General features: G+C 38.0%; 2 long non-coding RNA genes across 6 annotated transcripts; both read right to left on the bottom strand.

The window, feature by feature from the left end:
• Positions 1 to 1018: 1018 nt before the first annotated feature.
• LOC149221181 (uncharacterized) lies at positions 1019 to 3433 on the bottom strand. Of its 5 annotated transcripts, none has more exons than XR_016248817.1 (5): positions 2785 to 3433; positions 2466 to 2679; positions 2334 to 2368; positions 2075 to 2123; positions 1019 to 1786 (listed from the first exon to the last, which is right to left on the bottom strand). It is a non-coding gene; the product is annotated as an uncharacterized LOC149221181 (long non-coding RNA). The 5 variants fall into 5 exon arrangements; XR_016248813.1 differs by having other exon boundaries at positions 2483 to 2679; XR_016248815.1 differs by having other exon boundaries at positions 2629 to 2679.
• Positions 3434 to 4006: 573 nt separating this feature from the next.
• Positions 4007 to 6438, bottom strand: LOC149221180 (uncharacterized). Its single transcript, XR_016248812.1, has 4 exons — positions 5302 to 6438; positions 5039 to 5155; positions 4599 to 4886; positions 4007 to 4493 (listed from the first exon to the last, which is right to left on the bottom strand). It is a non-coding gene; the product is annotated as an uncharacterized LOC149221180 (long non-coding RNA).
• Positions 6439 to 6722: the final 284 nt, after the last annotated feature.

Below are 6722 nucleotides of genomic sequence, written 5' to 3'. Positions count from 1 at the left end.
CTTATTCAATTTCCCCTGTTCTAAAGTTACCACCTCGCCTTAAAGGCCACCTAGCAACGAAGGTTAAGATAAAAGATTTGAGTGACCGAGTAGTTCCAGATCCAATTTCTTGAATGAAAGCAACATCCGAGCAAGCATCTCTTCCATCAGCCATCAGTGGCAAAGGCATAGGTCACTAGAGAGGCATCAGTAAAAGGAGAGAAGCCAGTGGCACCCTTTCTAGTTTTAGGTCAAGAACTAGAAACACCAGACAATTTCAATAATTCATATCTTGTTGATTGGGTTTAAGCAATTGAAGTTGATCTGCCACCATCAACTCCTGAAGCAGATCCATTTCCAGTGCCAAATTGGGATGCAGTTACATATTAATAAGATCCAAAGAGAGAAAACTTTTGAATAATAATAAAAGAAAAGAAAAGGCACGATAGGGAAGATTGAAGTTCACACATAAGTTCAAGCAGAAGCAATAAACCTCATCCATATATAAATATTTAGGAAGCTACGCTCTTGAAGGCTCTAGCTCTATGATTCAAGTTCCTTGAACTACTCGATAACTCTCTCCATATTTCCACAATCAATAGAGATAGAATAGAGATATTGATCCCATCCCCTGGAGTGAAGAACTACTAGTTGTTTCCATAAGCTCTAATTGCTTTAGTCCATCATCCAAATACTAGCCTTATAGTAAACCCCACAATACTTAATAGGGAAGGACTATCAATTGGCCAATCCAATAGGGGTGTATAGAGGATAATGAACGAACGCACAAACATATTTGTAAATGAACACCCTGTATCATGTGTGCCAAACACTGTTAGCAAGTGGAATAACTGCACAAAAAAACAAGCCAGATCTAAAATAGATCACACATCAATTAAAAACAGACATATTTGTAAATGAACACCCTGTATCATGTGTGCCAAACACTATGAACAAATGGAATAACTGCACAAACAAATAATCTAGATTTCAATATATTATTTACAAATACAAGAATTTGGTCAATGGATTTGGCCTCATAACCTCCTTGCATTATGGCTTTGCCATAGAAATCAAACAATTTGAGCTAATCATAACATAGATGGTTATCTTTTCTATAAAAAGCATAGGCATAGGTGATAGAAGCAGAGGTTACAAATCATAGGCATAGGTGATAGAAGCAGAGGTTACAAATCATAGGCATAGGTGATAGAAGCAGAGGTTACAAATCATAGGCATAGGTGATAGAAGCAGAGGTTACAGGGGCAGGTGCAGATATGTAGGTAGCAGAACAGAGCCCGTTGATCCAGTTTCTTATTCAGTAAAGCATAGGCATAGGTGATAGAAGTAGAGGTTATAGGGGTAGGTGCAGATACGTAGGTAGCAAAACAGATCCAGTTGATCCAGTTGCTTAATCAGTTGCCCCTATTCCAAGTTACCACCTCGCCTTAAAGGCCACCTAGCAACTAAAGTCAAGACAAAATATTTGAGTGACCGAGTAGTTCCAGATCCAATTGCTAGAAAGAAAGCAACATTCGAGCAAACATCTCTTCCATCTTGAGAGTTATCATTAGCATACCCATCATCCCATCATCCATTAATGGCAAAGGCTTAGGTCACTAGAGAGGCATCAGTAAAAGGAGAGAAGCCAGTGGCACCCTTTCTAGTTCTAGGTCAAGAGCTAGAAGCACCAGATAGTTTCAACAGTTGTTATTTTGTTGATTGGGTTTAAGCAATAGAAGTTGATCTGCTACCATCATCACCTGAAGTAGATCCATTTCAAGTGCCAAATTACTAACTCCATGATCTATTCAAGAAACAAAGCATCCATCAATACAAACCATCCGATTACCACTTTCATCCGTCCCCACAAACATAAGCTTAGCCTTTTCTAGGTCTTCTACCATGATAGGATTGACCAACAAGAAAGCATGTTTTAGATGGTCTGAAATAAATTAAAAGTCAAAACATTTGACATTTCCATCCAACGTTGTGACACCTTTACTCGCTACATAAAGGCTTCAGGAATGAAGTTTTTAATATTCTCTAACATAAGTCCCAAATCACTATGGAGCACAGATGTTAATTATCCCACCTCATATCTATGCCGATGTATCTCGTCCACAGAAGAAACATTTCCATATCTTCAAAACAAATGAACATTCAATATATCAGATTTAGTCACCCTAAAAGATACAATAAAACTAAATAGGTGTGTACATCAAATGTTTATAAAAACAACAGTGGACTAACTCCCAACAAAATTGCTATAAAAATATTCTACTGATAAATCAATATTCTCAGTAATCTAATATTAATGTAAATATTTTCACTAGAGGAGCATTATGACCTACTTCACTTTGATCAGTGTCCATTTCTCTGGAGTCCCCTGTCACAAGAGAATTTATGAGTACTGCTGCAAATCGAACTAAATGATATGCAAGTCATTGAAGGATGCAAGATTCTTTACAAAAGTTTAATCATACATGCTATTGTGACCTACTTCACTGTTACCCATATCATCTTGAGTAGGGAGTCCAACTGTAGGTCCATGTGCTTTGATCACACTTGTGTTAGCAACCATGCTTATTTTTCATCTCAGGGAAGTAAATAAAACAGAGAAAACTTCAGTGGGATCTAGTGTCTCACAACAAGATGGTCATGGAGCAGGGTGTGGAGGCTTTCGTACACCTTGTAATCCTACACAGAATATACATGGATTAGTTGTTTCTTCATCTGGCTCAAAAGCACCTTCTGATCATACCAAAAGCTGTTAGAGAAAAGGTTTTTGGGTTATAATTTTACCTACAGTCTTGGACATGTGTGGAAGTGCTAGAGCATCTCATTTCATCTAGGTTATGGATTGCCAACTGTATATGATATTCAAACTCCCCACTTGGGTTGGTAGTTATACCAAAGCTGTTTGTAAGGAAGGACGTAGTTGGAATCAGATGCAGGAAAATGCCGATACAAGTGAAAAAAAATACCCATAGTATCCAAAGGAAAGAAACACTTAAACAGTTTGTTGGGGGACAAGTTGTGCCAGAGAGAACACCACAACACCCAAATGGGAAGATTCTTTCGGATGCTAACCTTCAAACAATGAGTGAAAATAAATTTGTTTTTCAAATAAATGATTCTAATAGAGAATGTTCAAGATTACCTAGAGTCAATGGCATAAGTACAGAAGATCAAGCTCATTTGCAATTAGTAGGTGGTAGCAAACACGTTTCTAAGTTGGATTCCTCTTCTTCTTCAAGCCACATAAAAGTAAACAATATTCGAAAGGCCAAGCATGCTACTTCACTAGTTTCAAGAAAATTATCCCATGATAATAGTGCAAAATGGCCTGATGAAAACAAATGAAATCTCTTTAAAATAATTGATATATATCAAATGTGAACAGGGGGAAAGAACATCAAGTTAAGTGACATTAATTGCAGGTTGTTGTAAATAAAGTGAACAAGTGAAGGAGGACTATTTGACTCCATGTGCAGATACTCACAAATGGACAAGCGTATATGGCGATTGTTGTACAAAGGCTAGAAGCATTGAAAGGTTTGATGCTTAAAAAAAAACCAAGAACATGTAATTCTTCACACATGATCTCATTTTCGTAAGTTGTGATCAAGCTTATATGGAATCCTTCACCTTGAATTGATCATTGCCTTAAATGGACTGACCATTATAGATACATACAATTTCACGCTTGTTCCTTCGCATTAGGAAATTTTACCTGAATAATATATGACCCTGCTTTTCTCTCCAACTAGTCAAAATTGATTGGTCAGTTTCAAACACAAATCATAAAGACTAAGTTTTACTAGATAAAACTTCATGGAAACCACTAGTACAAAGAAGACTAAATAGTTCTTTGCAATCCATGAACTTCTCTTGAGTGATCACAAAAAGAAGTTATGATTCACTAAACAGTAGAGAGAACACAAGAACATGCCTAGAAAACTTTTCCATCTGCAAGATGCAAGAGCATGACATTTACAAAATCTGTGATTGCTTACCCTTGAGAAAATATTCTCCCAGCTGCAAGAGCATTGTGACCTACTTCACTGTTACCCATATCATCTTCAGTAGGGAGTCCAATTGCAGGTCCATGTGCTTTGATCAATGTCCATTTCTCTGGAGCCCCCTGTCACAAGAGAATTTACGAGTAGTGTTGCAAATCGAACTAAATGATATGCAAGTCATTGAAGGATACAAGATTCTTTACAAAAGTTTATCGAACTAAATGATATGCAAGTCATTGAAGGATACAAGATTCTTTACAAAAGTTTAATCATACATACTATTGTGACCTACTTCACTGTTACCCATATCATCTTCAGTAGGGAGTCCAACTGTAGGTCCATGTGCTTTGATCACACTTGTGTTAGCAAACATGCTTATTTCGTAGCTCAGAAAAGTAAATAAAATAGAGCAGACTTCAATGGGATCTAGTGTCTCACAACAAGATGGTCATGGAGTAGGGTCCGAAGGATTGCGTACACCTTGTAATCCTACACAAAATAGACGTGGATTACTTGTTTCTTCATTTGGCCCAAAACCACCTTCTGATCATACCAAAAGCTGCTAGAGAAAAGGTTTTTGGGTTATATTTTTACCTACAACCTTGGACATGTGTGGAAGTGCTAGAGCATCTCATTGCATCTAGGTTATGGACTGCCAACTATATATGATATTCAGACTCCCCACTTGGGCAAGTAGTGATACCAAAACTGTTTGTAGGGAAGCACGTAGTTGGAATCGGATGCAGGACAATGCTGATACAAGTGAAAAAAAATACCCACGATATCCAAACGAAATAAATACTTAAACAGTTTGTTGGGGGCCAAGTTGTGCCAGAGAGAACACCACAACACCCAAATGGGCAGATTCTTTCGGATGCTAACCTTCAAACAATGAGTCAAAAGCAATTTGTTTGTCAAATAAATGATTCTAATAGAGAATGTTCAAGATTACCTAGATTCGCCTGGTTCAATTTATGTTAAAAAGGAAGAATCACATATCATACCCATAAAAACAAGCCTTCGATCAGTCTTACCTTTTGGCCATATGACTTTGTCTCGTCTCCTGCAAATAGTGATGGCACATTGGTGTAGATTCTAGAATTTAAACTTAGATCTTTCGCTCAAGTTTTTCTGATATTTTTTAATCTGATCTATACATTCAATAAACAAATTTTGTCATATGTACGAATGTATGAGAATGTTAAAAAATAAAATAATAAAGTGAATTAAATTAAATTGAAAAGAGACGTTGGCATGCCAAGAGCATGCTTCCCAGGTGTCGGAGGTATGGATTTACAAGTTCCAATGTGTTCGCTTGGAAACGCCTTCTTCCTTCGATAGTTACCGAATTCTGAATTGTCTTAGACTTCATCACAAGCAGAACCTTGAGCACAATAATAGTTAAAACTGCATCCAGATATGAAGCAAAAATACATAATGCAGAAATGCCCTCCACAGGCAATTTGACCTCTTCCTCTATCTGCAAGATTTCTCCTTGAATGTGAATTGGGATTTCTCCTTCCTGACTTGAGCATATAGATACACTTGCATCTTGCGTAACCTGAGCATATGAGACACAACTGCTCCCTCAATGTCCATGCCTTCCTCGACCACCGCCAATGATTCTTTCCCAGGATAAAGAAAAATAGCCTCCAGAAGCTTCGAAAGGAGATGAGCATAACAGAGCAGACCAGACTAGGACTCTTGGATGAAGCGACCAAACTAGGAATCTAGGGTGAACCAGGAAGACCATGGCAACATGGGCATTTCTTCTTTTCTTTAATGTCCACCTTAGTAGGTTCCACACCCTTGTTCGCCTCATGGCAGTGGTCATATGATGCCCGGATGGAATAATGATCTTCTCCGGCTCTTCAGGGAATTGCAGTAGCCTGACTGGTGTGGAACAAAAGATTGATACTTCTTCGTGGCCCGCATATGTATGGCAATGTCAAACCCAATGGTAATTCTTCTGCTGATTGAACAAGGATTAGTAAAAGCAAGAAAGATACTCTTAGGTAACTCGAATTGAAATGGAAGCATCAATCACAGAGCACTGGCGATGGGTAGAAGCAGGAGGTCTTTACTCTTAGGTAACTTCTGTATTTTTTCTTCATGAGTCATTCCCTTGTATGGCGAGGTAACTTCTATATTTTTTCTTCATGAATCATTCCCTTGTATGGCAAGGCAAGCGAGTTTCCAGTCCTGCAATAAGATTTGTTGCTTTTGTACCTACTTCTAAATGCAATGCACCATAAATTTTGTCATTCCCACTGGGTGCTCTGGAGATAGAAAATTCATGCATTCAATGGACACCTGGTTACATGTAAACAGAAGAGAGGAGTGTATGGCACCTTGAAGTTGTGGCAGGGAGCGTGGCAAGCGTACAAGCAGCGGTGATAGGTAGTGGTGGCAGGAGTACAAGCAGGGGTGATGGTTCCTCTATTATACCATGCAGTCCATGGAAATTCAATAACCATAGCAACTCAAATTAATGTTAACATTAGTTCCCTGGTGCAAAACATTTCAAAAAAATGAACTGTCTAAACCCAAAATATCATATAGTCCATCCTCTTCGGCCTCGAGAAGAAGCCAAATAAGATGTGAAGTTGAATGAGAAGGGAAATAACAAACATGAAAGAAAAAAACTTCTAAAAGTGAATACCAACTAATGTCAAATGCCATAAAAATCAATTACTATAGTCCCATGCCATTGCTAGA

The sequence above is a fragment of the Pinus tabuliformis genome, chromosome Q (genome assembly GCF_031772625.1).
Source record: "Pinus tabuliformis cultivar Carrire ecotype Pingquan chromosome Q, CPIR1, whole genome shotgun sequence".
Taxonomy (NCBI): Eukaryota; Viridiplantae; Streptophyta; class Pinopsida; order Pinales; family Pinaceae; genus Pinus; species Pinus tabuliformis.
The sequence above is the reverse complement of the archived record's forward strand: the minus strand, read 5'-3'. Positions and strand labels throughout refer to the sequence as shown.